This window comes from Vulpes vulpes, chromosome 12 (assembly GCF_048418805.1).
Source record: "Vulpes vulpes isolate BD-2025 chromosome 12, VulVul3, whole genome shotgun sequence".
Classification (NCBI taxonomy): Eukaryota; Metazoa; Chordata; class Mammalia; order Carnivora; family Canidae; genus Vulpes; species Vulpes vulpes.
The window spans coordinates 88515927-88538295 of record NC_132791.1 but is presented as its reverse complement, the minus strand read 5'-3'; the positions used below and the strand labels follow the sequence as shown (position 1 = coordinate 88538295).

Genomic DNA, 22369 nt, shown 5'->3' with positions numbered 1-22369 from the left:
GTCCTGGCTGTGACCACCTGGAGCCCTTCCTTGTCCCAGGCACTGTGCCCAGGTTTTGAGCTGCCCTCTGTCCCTTCCCAGCGGGACAGGCCCGAGGAATCCCCTTGTTCCCTCTGCATATGCTTCTGCATTTGTGAAATGGGAGCTGTAAGGGTTCAGAAACATAAGTAAAGCATTTTAAACACTCAGTTATCCTCCCAACAACCCCAGCCGGTAGCTTTCATTTTCTTCACAAATATAGGTGAGGAAAGGGGTGAGGAGGGAGCTTACAGGGCCATCGATGTCACCCAGCAGCATGCTGGCATTCAGCCCTCCCCCCTGACTTATGTCCTCACTTCAGGGCAGCTTCTGGCTCATGGTTAACTTGGTTTCATCCCGGAGGGGGTTGTTTTCATGGTACGGGGCTGCGTAAATTGCTCACTCACCGATGGATGATTTGGTCTTGTGTTGTGCAGTCTTTAGAGCCCTGGGATGGAGATCTCTAACCACCTGCCACACGCACGTGCACGCATCCACACACTCTTGGATGCTCGTTGAATGTGGTAACACGTCCAGGGTTTAGTGATCCAGGTCTCTGTTAATGCTGAGGTGACAGCTCCCTACAGCCTCCTGGGGAGCCTGCCCCATTGTTGGATTGTTAAACGTTCTTCCTTCTATGGAACAAAAATCTCTGCCCATGCAACTTTCCCCCCCCCCTCCCCCATCCCATTCTCTTCCTCCAGCGACTGCCCAGAGCCTCATCCCTGTTTTCCACCCTCTTGGAGACAGTGATACTCCTCTCTCAGATCTTTTGGGGCACAGGATGGGTGGATATGGTTGTGGGCTGTTTCCTCCAACAGTTTGTCCACTTTTATACCTGACATGAAAAGGCCTGCCTTTTAGGGGACTGGTGGAAAAAGAAGGAGCAGCTCCCCCTTCCTTGAGGGTAGGCACCCTTTATCGTGATTCTTTGCCCTAAATTCTCACCTCCCCAGCTTTGCTACAAAACAAGCAGAGCCCCAGGTATGTGAGGGGGTCATGGAAGGATTCCCTGTAGGAAGTGGTGTGGGGGAGAGGCCGGCACATCTGGCTGCCCGGGGCAGGGAGGTGCATCGTCATTGGAGGGGGGGTGAGGAAGATGGGACGTGTAGAAAGTAGGTGAGTGACTGGCCTCTCTGCTTATCCGTTGTAGAGCTGTTCCACCTGGAGGCAGCTACAGAGTAACAGGCCATGGATGTCCCACACCGCCACCAGGACTGGCTGGCAGTGGTGGTGACGGGACCACGGGTTGGGAGAGACACAGACCCTGCATGTGCTAGGAGGAGTTCTGCACAGTTGAAGCCTCATCCTTGCATATCAACCCTTCCCACCTCTTTTCTTCTAACCACACTTCACTCTGCTTGGAATTCCCAAATCCACTGAAGGGTCCTATTCCCAATGCTTCTCTCTCACCCTGGTCATGGCCTGGGGGCAGGAGGGGGAGAAAGAGGGGAGTTGGGAGGGCTGTGGTGGGCTGGCCTGCATCCTTGCCCCAAATCCACCTCATCTTTGTTCACTCTTCCAGCTAGGGAGTTTATTTCCTCATGGCAAGACCCCGGGCATTTCCAGCCAGACTCTAGAAAGTGGGTCTGAAAGAGAGGATGTCAGGAGGGCTTAGCTGGTTGACCAGGTGTAGTACAGAGGCCAGCGAATCAGGGCACAGGTCAAATCCGCATCTCACCGTCGTCTTTGAGATAATGCAGCCACTGATTCACAGCCAAGGAGTTTTCAGGGCTATTCCTTTTATTTTTTTAAAAGATTTTATTTATTTATTCATGGAGGGAGGGGAGCAGGCAGAGACACAGGCAGAGGGAGAAGCAAGCTCCATGCCGGGTCTCCAGGATCACACCCTGGGCCAAAGGCAGGCGCTAATCCACTGAGCCACCCAGGGATCCCCTATTCCTTTTAGAATAAGAACCCTTCTCTGTACTTCCAGCCACTCATTTCTCCTGAAGTCAGGGCCCAATGAAGGGGAAATCTGAAGAATCTGAAGGTGACTGTGCAGAAGTAGTCAGAGGGCAGGAGCCTTGGGTTCTAGCTCTGGTTCTACAGTTTCCTGAGCAGGCATCTCCCCTGGGCCTTCACTTCCTAACCCAAGGGGATTAGATTAAGTCATCTGGTGACCTCGTGCCATTGGTGAGCTTTATTATCAAAAAAGTAACTAAAAGAAGGTAGGACTCCGCATTAGAGCTTGCAGTTCTGGGGCTACACTGCTGCAAGGAGGCAGTGAAATCGTGCTGGAAATCTTACGTGCTTTGAAAAGCACATAGCCACGTCTGCGGTGCTTGTGGAGTGACAAGCAAAACACAAAACATAATTTTAGCTTGGCAGTTTTAATAGTATAAAACAAACAAACAAACAAACTATGCAGCATTCCCAACTTGGGAGTGGGAAGCAGAAACTCCAAGTAAAATGATGTCAAGCATTAAAGGCAGGGTTTCTACATAAGAATGCAAAAACATTGTTCTTCCAAAAATATGTTCTCATTGATGCTATTGGGCACTCTCCAAAGCCTCAATCAGCAAGTCATCTGGATGTTTTGACGGTAAATAACTATTTCAGTCAGTTGCCATTTGAGAAATGTGGGCTGCCCTAGAGACATGAACAGGGTCTACTGGGTGGACATTGCTCTGTGCCTTCTGTTTATAAACTCAGGATGGGTGCAGAGAACCAAGGGGTGAGCGAGCCTGTCCACTGGGGTGTTGGGGGAAGGGAGCAGTACAAGTAGCAGAACTTCTATTTAAATTTCTTTTGTATCATTCGTCTTAAGCTGATGACTTGTGTGTGTATTATAACGCACATGGTCTATGAGTGCAGTAGCACTGATAGGAAGCTGAAAGAAATGGCATGTTTGGGGGTGCCCACCTGGATTATATTGATGGAGTCATGGGTCTAAAGGCCCCTTCTCAAGCTGTGTGAGGAGGACTTTTCATCCCTGGTGACCTCTGGCCATGGAAGTGTGCGAGCTCAGAGCAGCTCCTCACCCCACCTGAGCCCTGCCCAAGTGCAAGACCACACTGCTTTCTCTTGGGGCCTCTTCTCAGGGCCCTTCAACCCAAACCCTAGGAGGTGGTCAACATGATCACGCCTTCTGGCTCTCCTCCACTTTCCAGCTTGGCGCATTGACTGGCTCAAGAAGTGAAAGTCTCCCTAGAGGCTGGAGCTCAGGGCCACTGGGGATGGGGCTCTCAGGGACTAAAAAGAAGCACATCAAAATGGCATGAGCTTGTCTCTGAAATATCCTTTAGAAAGTCATCCTGTAAATCACCAGGACTGCTGGTTTTCAGAGGAAAGAACGGGCACATGGCCCATTCGTGGCCACTCAGCAGCCAGTGCACTTAGGCACTGGCCATTTCTTGGGGGAGCAGCCAGCTTTCCAGACCCAGCCGGCGTGGTCCTCTCCCACCGAGACCCTCTCCTCCGGCCCCTCCAGAATGTTTAGATCAGACGGGGAGGAGAAGCCGGGGAAGAAAAATCAAACAGAAGGCACCTTGCAGTGAATGCAGGAGTGGAAAGCACTTAGAGCGTGAGGATTCAGACAGTCTGCTTCCGTGACACACTCTTTCCTTGAAAATACCTCTTCTCGCTTTCCGTATCAGCCTCCCCCTGGGTCAAGTGCCTTCATCTTTTTGGCAGTCATGGTTGACCAGAATTTTTCGGCACCACCCAAGCAGGAGCAGACACTTTCCCACTTATGATTAGAAGCATCTATCTCTGTGGGGAGCTCTTGGAAGCTTGCTCTGTTTGGGGAAGAATGGTTTTCCCTGTGATGCCCTTTCTCTAGACCAGACATGGCGAGTGATTTAGGCTCCTCGCCTATGATTCCACCCAATGATCAAAGGAAGATACTTAAGTTAAGCTACTCGGAGTATTCGTGTTCTAGGGCTGCCATAACAACGTACCAGAAACTGACCGGCTCAAACTACAGAATGGATTATCTCCCAGCAGCTAGAAGTCAACACCAGGGTGTCGGCAGGGTTGGTTCGTTCGGAGGGCTGTGAAGGGGAATCTGTGCCGTGCCTCCCCCCTGGCTTCTGGGGGTTTGCTTGGCCGTCTTTGGCTTTCTTTGGCTTTTTCATTAGCTTGTAGATGCATCATTCTGATCTGCATCTTCATCTCTACTTCTCCCTGGGAGCATGTCTCTGTGTCAAAGTGTCCCCTTTTTGGGATCCCTGGGTGGCGCAGTGGTTTGGCGCCTGCCTTTGGCCCAGGGCGCGATCCTGGAGACCCGGGATCGAATCCCACATCAGGCTCCCGGTGCATGGAGCCTGCTTCTCCCTCCGCCTGTGTCTCTGCCTCTCTCTCTCTCTCTCTCTCTGTGTGACTATCATAAATAAATAAAAAATTAAAAAAAAAAAAAAAAACAAAGTGTCCCCTTTTTGTAAGGACACCAGTCACATTGGTGAGGACCCACCCATAATGGCCTTATTTTAACTTGGTTATCTCTATAAAGACCCTACCTCTAAGTAGGGCCCTATTCTGACCTACTGGGGTTAGGACTTTGATGTGTGAGTTTGGAGGAGACAGGATTCAACCCATAACACTTGGGGAGATACAAAGTGGGTCTACCTGGGGAAGAGGTCACCGGTTCAGAGACATGCCAGCACCAGCCAGATCGTGATCGTAAGTGAAGCGGGCATTTCTAAGATTGTTGACAGAGTATTGGGAACGGGGGCAACATGGAAAGTCCACCCCTTACCCAAAGCACTGGTACTACCCAAACAGCTGTAACCCCTGTTTTGCAGAAATGAAGGACTAGTTTGTCAGAGCCTCTGAAAAATATCTGGATTTTTTTTTAACAAAAGTTCTGATTTTTTTTTTAAGATTTTATTTATTTATTTGAGAGAAAACAAGTGGTAAGGAGGAGAAGATGGGGGGAGAGAGAGAGTGAGAGAAGCAGACTCCCTGCTGAGCAAGGAGCCTGATGCAGGGCTCGATCCCAGGACCCTGAGATCATGACCTGAGCTGAAGGCAGATGCTTAACCAACTGAGCCACCCAGGGGACCCTAAAAGTTCCAAATTTTTAAAACACGGTACAGAGCAAGCTGTATATATTGATGGACCAAACTCAGCCCAAGGACCACATCCCAGCCTGGGCACCTGGTTTTGATCTCTGATTTGGAAGCTATAATTTTTCTTCTGGGGACCACAGTTATGCATTCTTGGGGGAGTATACTACACGTTTTTCCTGAGATTTTGAGAAAAGAATATTACTGTGTGTTGGGAGGGGCGCCTGGGTGGCTCAGTCGGTTAAGCATCTGCCTTCGGCTCAGGTCATGATCGATCTCCAGGTCCTGGGATCGAGTTGAGCCCCGAGTCAGGCTCCCTGCTCAGTGGGGAGTCTACTTCTCCCTCTCCCTCTGCTCCCTGCCTATGCATGTGCTCTTTCTCTCTCTCACAAATGGACAAGTAAAATCTTTAAAATATATATATATATATATATATATATATATATATATATATATGTAAGAGTATACATGTGTCTATTTGTAGCAATTTAGAATTAACATCTTATAGAATCCTGATTCATTTGAGCCTGTTCACTTATGTGGATTGATCATTAAAGCAGCCTAGCACATCCCTAAAAAGAGGACATGGTCCAGCGTTCTCTGTCTCAGGAATTCAGGAGATGACTGCAGAAGAACATGTTAATTTGGTTGGAGACCTACCTGTAGTTGCTTTTTTTCCTCAGTGTCTATGAATTTTGGAATCAGGAGGCTCTCAGGTTAAAGCACCTGCTGGTTGTTGATGGTTTGAATGTATGCTTCAGATATGAAAACCAGTGCTAAGGGATCCCTGGGTGGCTCAGCAGTTTAGTGCCTGCCTTCAGCCAGGGCGTGATCCTGGGGTCCCAGGATCGAGTCCCACATCAGACTCCCTGCATGGAGCCTGCTTCTCCCTCTGCCTGTGTCTCTGCCTGTGTCTCTGCCTGTGTCTCTGCCTGTCTCTCTCTTTCTCTCTCTCTCGAATAAATAAATAAATAAAATCTTTAAAAAGAAATAAAGAAAGAAAACCAGTACTAAGCATGTGTCCAGATCAGAGGTAGGACCCTCTTTTAATAAATACGAAAATCCTCCTCTCCTCCCCCCTGGGGATGGTTCCCCTCATTTAGGGAGCCACTGTCTTTGTGGTGGCAGGAGGCAGTAAACCAGCTGGGGCCCCTGGGAAAATGTTAGTCCTGCCCGTCCCCCTAGACCCTAGTATGTTATTCTCTCTTATTTAGAATGTAATAACATGGTAGAGAGAAAGGGTATGCTAAATCTACATTTTCTGCTGCCAGGCAGCTCACTACAAGAGTCACTATAAGCAGAATATAAAGTCATATGTGCAGAGGATTAGGTCCTGCGTTAAATGATAATACAGCGTTCAAGGCAGAAAATTGAAATCCATTTTTATGCTCACGGCACAGGCAATAAAGACAGTAATTCTGACTTCTGGCTGATGCTTGTGCCCTGCTTATGGTTTGGGAAGATCACTACCATGAGTCTGATGCACCAGAGCCTTCTTCTGAGGTGGCAAACAGCATCTCCTTCCCACCCAGCAAAGTCTAAGCACCGATGCTAAGTGTGAACCGGCATCTCCCCAAGGCTGGGTAATTTCTTCTGCTGCAAAAGCACATCCCCAAAATAAGAATAACACTCAAAGGCTGTATAAATTAGTTCAACTTTGGCTGGCTGGGTAGCCCTGGGCACAAGCCCCTGGGAGTGAGCATTCCCATAAAAGAGGGAGGAGAGTAGACCCGAGGGCAGTTTAGGAGGAGCTACTTTGTGGACCTGGCCCTTGCAGCCCCAGCATCTTGGCCGTGGTGGTGACAGCGGTGGTGCTGGCACTGAGCCCAGCTCAGAGGGGACCAGGACAGAAGGGAAAGAGGGTACTGCTCCCCATCCACGAAGCCCCGCCGGGCGTGCCTCGGGCTGGTGGTCTCTCTCTGTGGATTCCGAGACCACCCCTAAAGCAAACTGAAATGAGGTACAGGTCGCCTCTCTGACACTGAGTGGACCTGGTTCTTTGCACAGCATTTGCACAGCAAGTGCGTGGACCCTTCCCATCGCTCAGATGCTCGACACCTCCCGTTAACTGGCTGCACCAAATAGCCCTTTTTAGAAGCCCTTCGGAAAAGCTGACATCTCGTGAAGTCGAGCCAAGGTTCCAGTACTGTCTGCCTGAAAGAGAAGGGCAGTTGCACATTTTTTAGGTTTTGCTGTTCAGGAAAGGTGCAAGACCTGTCCCCGAAACACTTGACTGGGACGCCTTAGGAGAAGGTGGAACAGAACTTCAATAGCACAGGTGTGGCCTCAAGGCATGAGCCCCGCACAGCAGGGGACCCACAGCCCCTGATCTGTTGCAGGGCCCAGTGACACCCTGCAGGGTGGCCACTGTTGGAGTCCCTTCTTGTAGAGATGCAGGAGCTTCTTGCTCCCCCACCCCCACCTCCAGCTGTTAAGAAATGCAGTGAAGACAATTCCTGACATCTTGTAACCCAGGCGGGGTTTCTGAGCCCTGACCGTGTGTGTGCGAGCCCATGTGCGTGTGAACCTGTGTGCACATGTGTGCATGTGCATTCAGGAGAAGAGGAGTCGCAGTCTGCAGGCCTTACGCAGGATGTCAGGGAACAAAGCCACATCTTGTCAGGTGCTTCCAGTGCCCCATGTGTGTGGCTCACGGCTCTCCCAGCCGCCCGTGTGTTCTTCAGTGATACAGTAAGTGTGGAGGACAAAAGAGCCGCTCTCTACTCAGCAAAAGCAGAATCAGTCTGGGTTTGAAACTTGCAGAGGTTTAAAAAAAGAAAAAAAAAAAGTGGCTGTCCCTGGGGGTTAGGGAGCCTTATTTTGTTTTCTGTTCCATAGCTTTTTTGAACAGCTGCGCTTCAAAAGCTGGGGCGCTGGGGTGGGGAGGGGGCCACGGTATTGCCCCACAGATGAAGCAGAGAATGGGCCAGCCTTCCAAGCTGCTGTCCAGCTACATTTGAAGTGGTTAAAAGCCCTTCTAATTCTCCAGCAATTTTTGTCCCCATCACTCTGGGGAGGTAATCTGCAAGGATTATTCTTGTGGTTTACCTTAGCAGATGGCAGAAAGAAAGGCCCCGTTTCTTGGAATATTTGGCTAAGTAAGAGAAGAATCAGCCTGTCTACATGGAGAGGCAACCACGCAGGGTGATGGTCCCTGACATAACGTTACTTAAGACTCCAGAGGCCTCTCTGTTGATAACATGCTTTCCCGCTAGCACTTCCGCTGATAATCTTCGTCTCCACCCTGCAAGGTGGCTGCTGTTGGGATCCCTTCATGTAGGTGAAAAAACTTTGCTTTAGATAATTCTGAAGACAATAAGGAACAAAGAGAAAACACACCTTTCATATCCCAGACTTCCCTATCTGCAGCAGACATGCTGAGAAAAATGTTTAGTTTGGTTTTAGTTTATAGGTTGAACAGAATTTCCATCCCCAGGTACCTGTGGTTGGGAGGGGATTGTGTGGGATGGTGGTGGAGTTCTAGACCAGAGGCTCTGTCTTGTGTGTGCACATGTCCTCAAGGAGGAGAGGCGAGCCATGAAAGGGAGACGGGGTAGGAGATTTTCTTCCATCTCAGACTTAACTGGGCTTTTTCTTGCATTGCAGTAACACTGTCCACAATAAGTAGGAAGAGCTGAAGCACTTGGAGCTGAGGTTTGGTTCTAGACACACTCCTGCCTGGTGGACTGTGTTGAGCCAAGGTCATCCAGTGCAGTGGTTCCCACAGTATGGTCCATGGGTTGGTGGCATAAGCATCACCTGAGAACTTGTTGAAATGCATATTTGCAGGCCCCACCTAGTCTCTAAATCAGAAATTCTGAGGATGGAGGCACCTGGGTGGCTCAGTGGTTGAGCGTCTGCCTTTGGTTCAGGTCATGATCCCCGGGGTCCTGGGATCAAGTCCCACATCAGGCTCCGCACAGGAAGTCTGCTTCTCCCTCTGCCTATGTCTCTGCCTCTCTCTGTGTGTCTCTCATGAATAAATAAATAAAAATCTAAAAGAAATTCTGAGAATGGGACCCCAAAATCTGCATTGTAACCAGTGTGATTCTGAGGCACACTGATGTTTGGGAAGCAGGGGTCTAGTAGACAGAGCAATGTAGCCTATTAAGCTTATGAACCTTAGATTGAAGTCTCCATCCTCCATGTACTGACTGGGTTCCTGTCCAGCCTCAGTTTCCACATCTGTAAGATGGGACTCCCACCCAAGGTCATCAGGAGCTCTAAATGAGTCATTCTCCCAATTGCAGTAGATAATGAACACTGGTCCCTTCCCTCTCACTGTGAATTTGAGTGTTAATATTACGCTAGACTCTTACTACTCAGAATAAGTAATGCTATCTGCCCTAACAGGTAAATCCTATATCCCAATGGCTTAAGGCAATAAAGGTTTATTTTTCCCTAGAGTAAAGCCTAATGTAGTTCAGACAGCCTCTCTATAATAGAGCCATCACACACTTTTAGAACATGCAGCACCAGCATTTCCATAGCAAGGGAAGAGGGAATAGAGGAGATACACACATTGCTTCTGCTCACGACCCACTAACCAGACTAGGCTCCAGACCCCAATCCAGCTGCAGGAGAGTCTGGAGGAAGTAAAGATGCAGTTGGAATATTTGATGAGCACAACGTGTCTTTTTTTTTTTTTTCCATGCACAAAGTGTCTTAGCCACAACTTCACCGAGCCAGGTTTGTCGTACATCTTCTGTGATGGTTGTTCTGGCCATGGCCCCATCATATGAAAGGGACCATTGTATCCAAAACAGCCGTGATTAAAAGACTTATCAGAAATCATGGTATATACATAGAGTGGAATGTTGCTTGACCTTTAAAAAAAAAAAAAGAAGGAAATCCTTCCATTCCTGACATAGGTGAACCTGGAAGATGTTATGCTAAGTGAAATAAGCCAGACATAGACAAATGCTTCATTAACTCACTTGTCTGTGGAATCGAGAGAGAGAGAGAGAGAGAGAGAGAGAGAGAGAGAGAGCAGTGGGTGGAAGTGAGGCAGAGGGAGAGGAAGAGAGAGTATCAGTCTTAAGCCGGTGCTGCGCCCAGCATGGAGCCCAATGCGGGGCTCCATCTCATGACCCTGAGATCACCTGAAATCAAGAGTAGGGTGCTCAACCAGCTCAGAGTCCCACTTATATGTAGAATCTTCAAAAACAATCACTCTGAGAGACAGAGAGTGACAGGTTGTAGAATGGTCATTACCAGAGACTGGGGAGTTGAGGGCAAAGGAGAATTATGGCTCAGATGGCAAAAACTTTCAGTCATAAGATGAATAAGTTCTGGAGACATAATGAACAACATGATGACTAGAGTTAATAGTAACACAACGAAAAAAAAAATAGTAACACAACGTATACTGTAATTTCCCCTGAGAGTAGACCTCACGTGTTCTCAGCACACACCCAAAAATGGTACCTTATGATGGGAGGTGATGGATGCGTTAATTAGTTTGATTGAGCTAATCATCTCACAAGGTATGCATATATCAAAACATCATGTTGTGCATTCTGAATACATACAGTTTTCATCTGTCCAAAATAAGAAAAGCTTTTTCACTGTTAGCTGAGGGAAGAAGGCAGCCAGCTGGCCGTTGGAAGGCAGAGAGCATGGTCTCTCCGAGGGGAGCCGACCACGCGAGGGTCTGAGGCTCTGTGTTGGGGCCAGCATCACTGCATGCTCCTGATCTGCATCCGTGAACAGTTTAGCAAAGCAGCTCACAGACATCAAAACAATGTAATTAGAGAAAAAAGAGACTACAAATAAACACTATGTCCATTTAAAGGGAAAAAAAAAACTGGTTTAAGTACAAATGGGAGATTCCCAGAAAGGAACAGTTGGACCTTGAGCTGAAAGAGTCTGGTTTTGGTAGGTATGAGGTTAACGTTGCAGAGTCTCAAGTCTCTAAAGGAGACTGTGGAACCTCAGTTTCAGCAAATTGATTCCATCATGAAGTGTTGACTGAGCGCCTACTATGTGCATGGCACTGTACTGTGTCACTTAAATGTCGCTGGATAATCCTTCTACAAGAATTAAGACAAGCTAGTCAAGGCAAACTCATTGTTTTCAGGTAAAGAGATGCTAAGGACAAGTTCTGTGGGGAAAGGGTGGGTCCTTCTGAAATAGTTTTTTTATTGGTATAAATTTCTGTTAGACTGTCTTCCCATTTTTTTTCCTTAAAATATTCTCAAAAGAATAGGGGTGGACAAGGATGATATAAATGTTGAATAATCCAAACGCTTGATTCAGAAACCAACACGTTAACGGGAGCAAGTTTAACTCAAGGTGTCGAACCACTTTTCCTGCGATATATTCTTTTCCTCACCTACAATCTTTTGATCCCCTTCTAAACCAGAACAGATAAGGATGTGTCATTTCTACCACACTGTTATCCCGGAAAAGATCTCTCAGAACCATTTGTGAACTTACCAGGAGGCAATAAATAAGCGGAGTTAAGTCATCTTGAGAAGCAAAGTATCTTTCTTTCAATCTTTTGGTTCTACCTCAAAATCTGGCCTTGTGCTTCCAAATTGGCTTATTTTTTTTTTCTTTCTCTCTGAGCTTTGTGCCTGTATCTCAAGGAGACTGCATTTCTTTCCCTACTTGACAGTGGCATCATCTGAATCTGAAAAAGTAATAGAATTAGAGCACTTTAGAGGCCCCGTGGACACTCCTATCACTGCCTAGAATACCTGTAATTTCATAGATAAGGGAACTGAGCTCAAAAGAAATTAAGCTGCTAAGTTCACGTCATTACTTGACTACACTAGGATTTGAAACCACTTTCCCTGCCCCTAATCAGTGCTAAAAACTTAATACACCTGCAACTAATATCACACTACATGTTAACTAACTGGGATTTAAATAAAAACTAAAAAAATGATATCCCTCAGAAAAGGGAGAAATGTATTCACTTCTCACTGGAAGAAACAGGCCAGTGATTTGATTCAAAGTCTGACGAGTCATACTCTTATTTTTCTCAATTCGTGTCTGAGAGAAAAGGCCTTAAAACAGAGGTTTTGAATTAAATCTTTGAGGAACATTTTCAGTCATCAGAAGGCCCATGAGAAAGGAAACCTTGTCTTCTCACATAGGGGGGTTCTTCCAGGGGCACTATTTCCCTCCTCGATCCTGCTTAGTGAGCTAAACATTTAAATCATGCCCAAGCAAGAGCTGTTTCCGCATTTTACTAATTCATAGTTAATCTCAGCTCAGAAAGTCTCATTTATAATTTTGAAGACTTAAAATAATAATAATAATAATAATAATAATAATAATAATAATTTTGAAGACTTGAGCTGGTTCTTCGGAAGATTCAGTGGCTAGTGCCTTGCTTGGAGTTTGCCTATTGTGATAGTGGTCAGTCAAATGAATGAAGCTCTAATGGTTTATCCTGAAGATTTTTTGTTGTTGTTGTTCCTTGTTTCAATGGTGGAGTTGGCCTTTCCAGTCTCCAGAATAATTTCCTTTTTGTTTTTAAAAGATTTTATTTATGTATTTATGAGAGAGAGAGAGAGAGAGAGGCAGAGACACAGGCAGAGGGAGAAGCAGGTTGCATGCAGGGAGCCCTACGTGGGACTCGATCCTGGATCTCCAGGATCACGCCCGGGGCCAAAGGCAGGCTCTTAACCCCTGCACCACCCAGGGATCCCTCCAGAATAATTTCCATTGAGTGCCATGCTTTTTCTCCCTCGCCCACCAAAACTGGCTTCAGGTTTGATTAAATGTGATTTTTCTGCAGCTTCTATAGAGAGCTGGCACTCGGCTCTGAATACTTAAATAGCAGGAGTGGATTACGGTTGAGAAGTGCGTGGTGCAGTTGCTTTTCATGTGTCCCCGCACATCTTCGCTTACTGGCAAAATACCTCAGATCACATGCAAAATGCTAATAAGAGTAATTCATTTTATTTATCTTCATTATGTTCATTTCACTCTTCTTGATGACAATGCAAAGATTTTTATAACAGCCTCGAAAATTGCATATATGCTCACTAAATAGAATATAAACAGGAAAAATTATCCAAAGATACAAACCCTGGAAAATCGCTTTTCCCTCTGATTCTGAAGGCAATTCCTTTGAAATATAAGTGAATACGCTTCTATTTTAGGAAGTGTGATCATGAAAATTTTATGTTCTTGGCCCATCAAATCATTAAAACAAGAGTTCTTCAAAACGAGAAACCTTGTTAGTTCCTTTGGGGGAAAAAAAAAAAGTAGGCAGACAGATAAATAGTGCGTGCTGCCCAGTAGTCAGTACATTGCAAAGAGTTTTAAACTCTTTTTGACTAATGATTTTCCTCATTTTGTTTATCCTCATATTGTAACTTACTAAGCTCCCTCTTAAAAGATGCTAAGATAGTGGATCCCTGGGTGGCTCAGCAGTTTAGCCCCCGCCTTTGGCCCAGGGCGTGATCCTGAGGTCCCGGGATCGAGTCCTGCGTCGGGGTCCCTGCATGGGGCCTGCTTCTCCCTGTGCCTGTCTCTGCCTCTCTCTCTCTCTCTCTCTCTCTGTGTGTGTGTGTGTGTGTGTGTCTCGTGGATAAATAAATAAAATCTTTAAAAAAAATGCTAAGATAGGCGATGGCATCTACTGTGTGTTAATGACACAGTTAATGACACAGGAGCTGCCCCCCTGAATCGACTGAACCAATGAACCTGCCACCTGCATGTTGGGAAGCGTGGCCCCCATCCCACACAAGGGAAGCCCTCGGCCCACCCTCCTTCTGTGGCTTGGGGCTGCCTTCGTACTTCTGGAAGCCGAGTGGGTGGCTTCTGCTCAGAGCCTGCGGTGCCTGTCCAGCTCCGCCCTGGAGCACCTCCCCTGCTCACCCCAGCTTTTCAGCTCTCTGTCCAGTAGCCCTCTCTCTTCACGGTCCTTAATGACCAAAGTCATTTGGGACCACAGCCTGTGAAATCTGATTCTCAGTCAGCAAGCAGTGTGACCAGGATACGCTCAGGCATTTGCCACAAAGGGACTATAAATCCATATGGTTTAGTCCAGGCAAAAATAAAACAAGCCTGTTCTTTTTTTTTTAAGCCTACATGTAATCTCAGATTCAATCTACTTAAGAAATTAGTGAAAAATTATGTATATCATGTGTTACATGATATCTGTTTAATAATTTATTAATGATAGAAGGCTGGGGTATGTGTAAAACTGTGTTGAACATTTTCTCTTTTTTTAAGGATTATTTTTTATTTTTTGAGAGGAGGGCGATGGGGACCGTGGCAGAGAGCATCTCAAGTAGACTCCCCACTGAGCACAGAGTCCGATGCCAGCAGACCAGGATCTCGTGACCCTGAGATCATGATCTGAGCTGAAACCAAGAGTCAGACACCTAACCAACTGAGCCACCCCAATGCTCCTATATGGAATATTTTCTTAAATATTAATCATTTCCATAAAAGTTTTCAAAAGGCCTGTTTGATAGCAAACTTGATTCGAAAGTATATTCTGATCTCCTTTACGTACGTCACAGTTATCCTCCTGTTGAGCTGATGACAGATCCCTGAGGTCTTGGACCCTGTGAGAAGGAAGGAATCCTCCTGTAAGGCCCATGAATAGGTGGGGCAAAGAATCCTACTGAGGGAAGCATGCCTTTAGCTGCCACAAGTGGAAGAACTCACAGCCATGCCACCACAGCTCAGCTCCAACCGTGGAGCCACCAAGGCTAACCCCCATGTGGGCCAAAGTTTGATAAGGGGACAGGAGTCCAGAAGCCACAGTGGTGGATGAGAGCTTAGCATGGAGACAGTTGGCATAAAAAAAATACCGTGTGGCTATCCAAGTAATGGGCCATGTAAGGAAAGGTGGCATATAGGAGATGTGACATCTTCCAGATATTTTATTTGTTTAAAGATTTATTTGTTTGTTTGAGAGAGAGGGTGGAGAGAGGGGCAGAGGGAGAGAAAAAAATCTCGAGCAGACTCCCCACTGAGTGCAGAACCTGACTCCAGATCCCAGGACCCTGAGATCATGACCTGAGCCAAAACCAAGAGTCAGATGCTTAACCAGCTGCACACCACCCAGGCACCCGCAGACACTGGTTCGTGTCTGAGCCAGTGATTGATGGTGGTGAGGAAGACAAGAGGACTGTGCTCAGTTTCTCAGTCTGACATGTTGGGGGACCCAACATATTGCCTCTTTCTTACCAGGTCATGAGCTACACAGCACAGACTATAGAAGCCCCCCACCTCCATTTTGCATTGAGGAACCAAAATAATTCACATTGAGTAACCTGCGGCAGGGCCTCCAGTTCTACTCCACTGGTTGATCTGCCAGGACAGAGTCCAGCCCAGGTGACACGTGGCAGAGGCCACAGACCACAGCCTGGGGGCCAGATCTGGCCCGTTTGTACATCCATCCAGCTTTGGTGGCGCGCTGTGGCTATGCTCATGTTGTGACAACAGACTAGAGGAGTAGTGACAGAGACCACACGGTCCACCAAAGCCGACGTGCTTACTATTTGGCCTTTTTCTTTGAAGAAGAAAGAAATGACACGTTTAAGGATCTAGACTGAGGACACTCAGAGAAGGTGGCCTTGCCTCTTGCAGTATTGACAGTGGATCCATTTAGGAAGTGCATACGCCTAAAATATCCCTGTCACAGGGAGAAATTTTCTCTTCACGCCAAGACGTTTTCCTCTGTGCTAATTTCTCTAATCAGAATAATTGCATTTGCTTTTACTTATGTGTCCAAATGTGAAGCACCATATTGTTTTACAAATTATACTGGGCATACAGTCGATTCTTTTAAATTCGATTTATTACCTGAGCAATTAGGAAAGCTGTTTTCAAGGACAACCAGGTACCATCAGAAGCAGCACAGCTGAGCTGCTGGCCAGCAGAAGAGGGACTGGCTGTACAGGCAGATGAGAGAGGGAATACAGTTTTTTTTTTTTAGAGGTTTTATTTATTTATTTGAGAGAGAGAGAATGAGCCCAGGGAGCAGCAGGCAGAGGGAGAGGGAGAAGCAGATTCTCCACTAAGCAGGGAGCCCAACATGGGCTCGATCCCAGGGCCCTGAGATCATGACCTGAGCTGAAGGCAGATGCTTAACCGACTGAGCCACCCAGGCGTCCCGAGAGGGAATCCATTTAGCAGAAGACGTGTGTTGTCCTCAAGAAGGAAGGCCACACGCCATGCCAGGCAGGTCCAGCTGGGAAAGGAGTATGAGGAAGAGTGATGAGCATCTTCTTGTTTTTGCTGCTGGAGCTGGATTCAGGCCCCAGGAATAGATATGAAAGTGCAAGGAAGAGGGACACAAGGAGGCAAAGTCCAGGCCTGAGCCTGAAGCTCCAACCTCAGGACGCTCAGGACGGATGATCCAGACGACACCTAACCCAAGCACCACACAGGTGGGAAGAGAGGTTGTGGTGGCAGTTCCAGCAACTCACAGAACCGCAGATGTGTGGGATGTGGATAAAATTGAGGTGACCAAAGCCTAACAGAACGTCTGTACAACACTTACTGCTTGAGGAAAACGCGTGCTTTACACACACACACGTGTGCGCCCACATCAGGAGAACCTGTCTCCTGACTAGAGAAGTGAGCTGCTGAGAAGGGCCTGGAGCTTTGCTGTGGGTGGTGGTTTCCCATCCCTTTCCTGCCGTGAATGCCCAGAAGGAAGCCTTCCAGGGCGTTGAGAGGCTGAGCCTTCCTAGTGGTCGGTTGGGACTCTGCCTCCAGACAAGATCAGCCTCACAATTTCCTCTAATTAAAACATGGCGGTCATGAGGTGCCTGGATGGCTCAGTTGCTTGAGCTGAATTGGGCTCAGGTCATGGTCTCAGGGTCGTGAGATCGAGCCCTGTGTTGCCTCCACTCTGAGTGTGGAGTCTGCTTGAGATTCTGTCTCCCTCTCCCCTTCTTCCCTGTAAAAAACAAAAGACCTGGTGGTCAGGATGCTCTCCCTGGGGTAGGAGACCGCTCCTGAGGGAAGGTTCCTCAATCAGCCATTTCCCTCAGGATGAGGGTGGGTGTTTCTCTGACACCTCAGGAGTTGGTGTTGCTGGCGGTCCCACGGGGGACATTACAGTCATGGCCCAAGGGCCACTCATGGATTCCGCCCAGTTTCCCTGGGCTCCTACTGGGGCCTTGCGACCCTGAGACACTGACTGCTCATGCACTGATGCCACGGTCCCCTGTGATTTCCTCCAGCATCACACATCGAAGTGCACATGTGGGAGAGAGGGGGGCTGTGTGAGGTAGGTGCTATGTACCTCACATGACCAGATCGTCAAGACATAGAGCAGAAGAGCAGAAGGGAGGGAAGAGAACTTGGACCCTCATTCACCAGGCTGGGAGCTAAGAGTCCCTTAGTGGATATGTGCTATGAGTTCAGTCAGTTTGGGGGGAATATATTTAAGGGGTAAGGGAACAATCTCTTCTCCTAAGGGATTTCCCAAAGCATTGGGTAGATAAGGCCAAGAAAGTCTCAAGAAATCATTTCTGTTAGTTTCCTGTATAATCAAGGCAAAATCTATTCAGAGGGTCCCTATCACTTCATTTTCCCGTGGTTATTCCTCTGTCCCTTTCCCAGATAAATAGATCCTTTCCCATACAGATAAACTCATCCCATTCACCTTTCCTGATTCTTTTCCTATTAAAAAGATTTCCAAAGAATACAAGCTTGCAAATCCAGACTACTTAGACATTCCTAAAGTCCACCATACTGCCAGGAAGAAAAAGTATGTGTGGGGAGGGGGTTGGGTTGGGGGAGACGATCTGGCCTTTTTTGGTACATTACCTACGTGGAGAGACAGATCCTCAGGAAAGTGCTTACAGTTTAATGAGAGTAACAACATTCAGTCCCCTTCCTTTGGACTGCAGGGCTATTGGCTTTCAAATGAAGATTTACAGGGCGCCTGAGTAGCTCAGTCGGTTGGGCATCTGTCTCTTGGTTTCAGCTCAGGTCATAATCTCAGGTTCGTGGGACTGAGCCCCGTGTCGAGCTCTCTGCTCAGCATGGAGTCTGCTTGAGGTTCTCTCTCCTTCTTCCTCTGCCCCTGCCCTTGCTCATGTTCGCACACAAGTGTGAGCTTCCTTAAGGGAGAACTGTAGGAAATTTTGCAAAATAATGTAACCGAAACCCACTCTGCATGGGCATCTGAGACTCTTTGGAGGTTTTATGTGTTCGTCTCCAGGTTTCTAAACAGCATGGGATCTCATTTGAACCTGAGTGGTTATTGTTTCTAGAAATAGGGGCTCGTGGGAGGCAGCGGAAGGACATTGGCTGGAGCCCCACTGAGTGAAGAGGGGGAAGGAGGCTGGCTATTCCGGCCTCCTCTCCCAGCTCCTGCCTCACCCTGTACCCTCAGAACTCTCCCCAAGGAGTGCTGATGGCCCCGGGAGATTGGCCCATTGGGAGTGAATGTGGACAAAAAAGAAAAAACAAAGAGCATGAGCTGCACCTATGCTGCTGCTCCATGTCCAACTCTTCATCCTTACATGCCTTGCTTCAGAAAGTAAAGATGGGTTGTGCGTGCTGTTTGAGGCCCAGCAAAGCAGAAACATTGGGGAAATCTGTGACTGTAATATTTTTTAAATGAATGGATGAATGAGTGGGTGAATAAATTAAATGTGTACTCTTACAGCATTTTAGTGTCTTCTGGGCTGTGCTCGTCGACCTGCCCATGATACTGCCCATGATAGTCGCTCAGCAGTGACACCCAGATCTTCCTCTCTTCATTGGAATCACTTTTTGTCCTTGCCCCAGTGGTCCGTGTCCATCAAAAGCAACATTGTTTAAAGGAGTAAGGACAGTAAGTACAGGGATACCTAGGGAAGGCTCAAAATAAGCCTCTCTGGCTGCCCACAAATACCTGAAGTTCTTCCTTGAGCTTAAATCAAGTCTTTTGCTGAGATTCAGACAGTTGTGGGCATGTTTGGTGGACATGTCCTGAGCCCACTAGAGGTCAACTTTCTGGTCTCCACTAATGGATTCTGAGCATGAACATCCATCAGTAGTCAAGTGACCGGGTATTGTCAGGTGGCTTTTCCAGCAGTGAAGGCAAGAGTCCTCAGTGAAGGGGCTAAGGCATAAAAGGAAGAGAGTGGCCAATGCCATTTGATCATGGTAATGGCAGGACACATTAAAAAACACATTAAGTGGGGACTCCCAGCAATAGTTGGGATAATTTGTAAAGATTGGAGATGACGGGTTTGTGTGACTATGGGGAATATTGTGTGTAAGTCATCTGAATATTTCTCATGGCTTATTCCTCTTAGAGGACTTAGTTAGAAGCTTGAGCTTCTACCTTTAAAGAGAAACGGCACAATACCAATCTTATCAAATGACCATTAGCTGTCACTCTCTTGATGCACCAGATTTGCTGTGTGTGACAGCCAAAGCAGCCGTCTCCTTCCCCTCTGGTAGTCCTCAGTGTCTCAGACCTGAATAGCTTCATCAGAAAGGAAGACTTTCCATACTATAATCTTCACATCCATCTTCCACCAGGAAACAGGGCTCACTAATTACGATAACTTGAGGAGGATTTATATGCAGCATGACTCATAACAAAGATGTGGGCAGACTTCAGAATCCTTCTCAACACACAGTTCCTGGCAGCCTCTGTCAAACGGCCAGAGTTGACAAATGAGATGAATCTCTTTGGCATTGTGATTCGTGTAGATTACTGTTGCATCTTCTGTAAGAACCGAGAAAGTGATAGACTGCTCATCTGTTAAGATAAATAGTTGAAGGCTTAGCCCAATGTCTGGTATGTAACGGATGGACAGACAGAAAGACTCACTCATGCATGGATGGACAGATGGAGGGACAGATGCACAGATGGATAGACAGATAAAATTAAGCTAAAGTTGACCAGGCCTCCTTAATCACGTTAATGTGGTAGATAGAACAGTGGACATTTTTAATTCCCACATTCCTTATCTTTTGACATCACATTGTTTTAGCCTTTGTACTGATTGATTCTTCAGGTAGGGATGGCCTTGTTAAAATGAGTATATTCTTCGGGTAACTTGATTAGCTATCTTAGTTTCTACTGTAACAATTCAAATACTCTTTCAAAGTAAAATCTTACTGATTGCTAATACTGGATTTATGCCTAATAATGCTGGTATTACTGAAACTACTCACTATGTAGGCTCTCAGTTTTTTTGTTTTTAAAGATTTTTTTAAGTCACCTCTGCATCCAGTGTGGGGTTCAAAATTAGAGCCCTGAGGTGAGGGATCCCTGGGTGGCTCAGCAGTTTGGCACCTGACATTGGCTCAGGGCTTGATCCTGGAGTCCCAGGGTCGAGCCCCACATCAGGCTCCTTGCATGGAGCCTGCTTCTCCCTCTGCCTGTGTCTCTGCCTCTCTCTCTCCTCTCTCTCTCTCTCAAATAAATAAATAATAAATAAATAAATGAATAAATAATTTAAAAAAAGAAAAGAACCCTGAGGTCAGGAGTCACATGCTCTAACAAGTGAGTCAGCCAAGGCAACTCCAGGCTCTCACTTTTCATACCATTTTGGTTTTTATTAAATGGGCTTAACGCATAGCAAAACAGCTGGTCCCCTTGTCATTTCCATACTGATTTCAACTCCACATATTTCAGTGTTTTCTCTGGCTTTTACCTCCCAGTACCTGAGCTTGGTCATAGGGCCTCACAATGGGGCCACAGCCTCCAATGGACAAAGCCAAAAACATGTCTTTCTTAAGAGTAACCTGTTTATCTATTTGAAGTCAGAGACTTTTCTTCAAGGTACCCAAAATAAAACGTCATGCCTTCTCCTTCCTTTAAAAGGGATTTTTATCTCTCATCCCCATTCGGGCCTCTCAGCGCTCCTGGGCGGCAGGTAGGCCGAGCTAGTGGTTACAGCCACCTGCCGGACACCAGAACTGGGCACGGAGGTCCAGCAGCGTAACATGCCCAGGCGACCTCCTGGTTAACGGGGGAGGCAGGCCAGGAGTCAGGCTCTGGACCCCAACCCGTTTTCCCCTCTCTGGGCTCTTTCCCATGCTGTAAGCAAGCTATTTGGGAGGAGAATGAGGAGGAGGAAGAAAATTGAAAGCTATTGCCTGGAAAGAGGTGGGTGCATAAATCGATAATTGTAAGACTTGTTCCGCCTGGAAGGGAGGAAGGGTAGCAGGGCACAGGCCTGACGTATAAAAGCCAAACTGCCGTTCACTCTTCCCAGAGGAACCTCTTCAGGGGCAGAGGCCAGGACTGGGTTCTGGGCTCCACTCCATGGGCTGAAGTGTTACTTGTTAATCGAATCATCAGAGGTCTGCAGAGCCCCTCCTGGGTGCCAGGCCCCGTACTAAGTCTAGGAGCTCAGAGGTAAATAAGACATAATGTGCCTGCGGAGGATTCCCGGTCTAGTTGAGAGGATGGTCACGTCAGTGGGTAGTGCCGGTGTCATGGGCGAGGCCGAGATCCCGATGAGGGCGCCCAGCAGGGGGAGCTACGAGCTCTGCTAATACAATCAGAGGCGCCCCTGCCACTTCTCCAGGCCCTGGATATGCACCCGGTTATCTCAGGATGTGCACCTCGGAACCGAGGGTGAAGGTATGGGGGCCCTCCACTCACACCACTGGACACGGGGGGAGTGAGTGTGAGCTCGGATTTCGTGCAGTGTCACCCCTCTCATCTTAGTTTTGAGATCCAGATTGAGTTCCAGGTGTCAGCAGAGTGGAATGAGCTGGCTGTGGCCTCGGTGCCCTCCCTCTGCCCCCACTCCCCCCCCCCACTCCTTCCACACACCGGAATTCTAGGCAACCCACTGCCCTGCCCACGGCAACTCTCCGTGCCATGGAATGTGGGGAGGCCGAGGCTGGGGAGAAGGCCAGCTCCCCCGAGGCCCCCCGCCTATCAGGTGGCCGACCCAGGCTGGGCATGGCACACGGGGTGCTGCTTCTGAAGCCACCCCCAGGATGGGGCACCCCTGGGGCTCTTGCTATGCATACAGCCTGCAAGCACCCCAAGCTAAGGGTGCAGAGAAGCTGGGAGACTGCTGACCACCAGGGGACTCGAACGAGCTTCCAGAAGTAGCCGTTCATCAGAGGTGCCACACGGTAGAGAAGGGTCAGGTACGATGAGGGCTCTGGAAAGGCCACCGCATTTGGCAGTTCTGTCCTCAGTGACCTTGGCCAGAGCTGATCCCTGATGCTGGAAGAGCAAGGTTTGAGAACCAGTCATTGGCTCACCCTGGCGTACTCCAGTTAGCAGACTGCAGAGCCCATGGTGAGCCAGTGAGAGGTTCCTTGTCCAGAAAGTACTGAAAATTTCATATGTCAGCAGAGCAGGAGAGCCCATGCAAGAGGCCCTTCCTGCGGGGCCCCTGCAGCCGCCCAGGTCTGTGGTCATGAAGCAACCCTGATGGGGT

The 22369-nt window shown here is 47.7% G+C and overlaps 1 protein-coding gene across 22 annotated transcripts in view; it reads left to right on the top strand.

Annotated features, from left to right (window-relative positions):
* The window catches only part of PHACTR1 (phosphatase and actin regulator 1), a 559986-nt gene that overhangs the window by 515387 nt on the left and 22230 nt on the right, over nucleotides 1-22369 (top strand). The window lies entirely within an intron of this gene.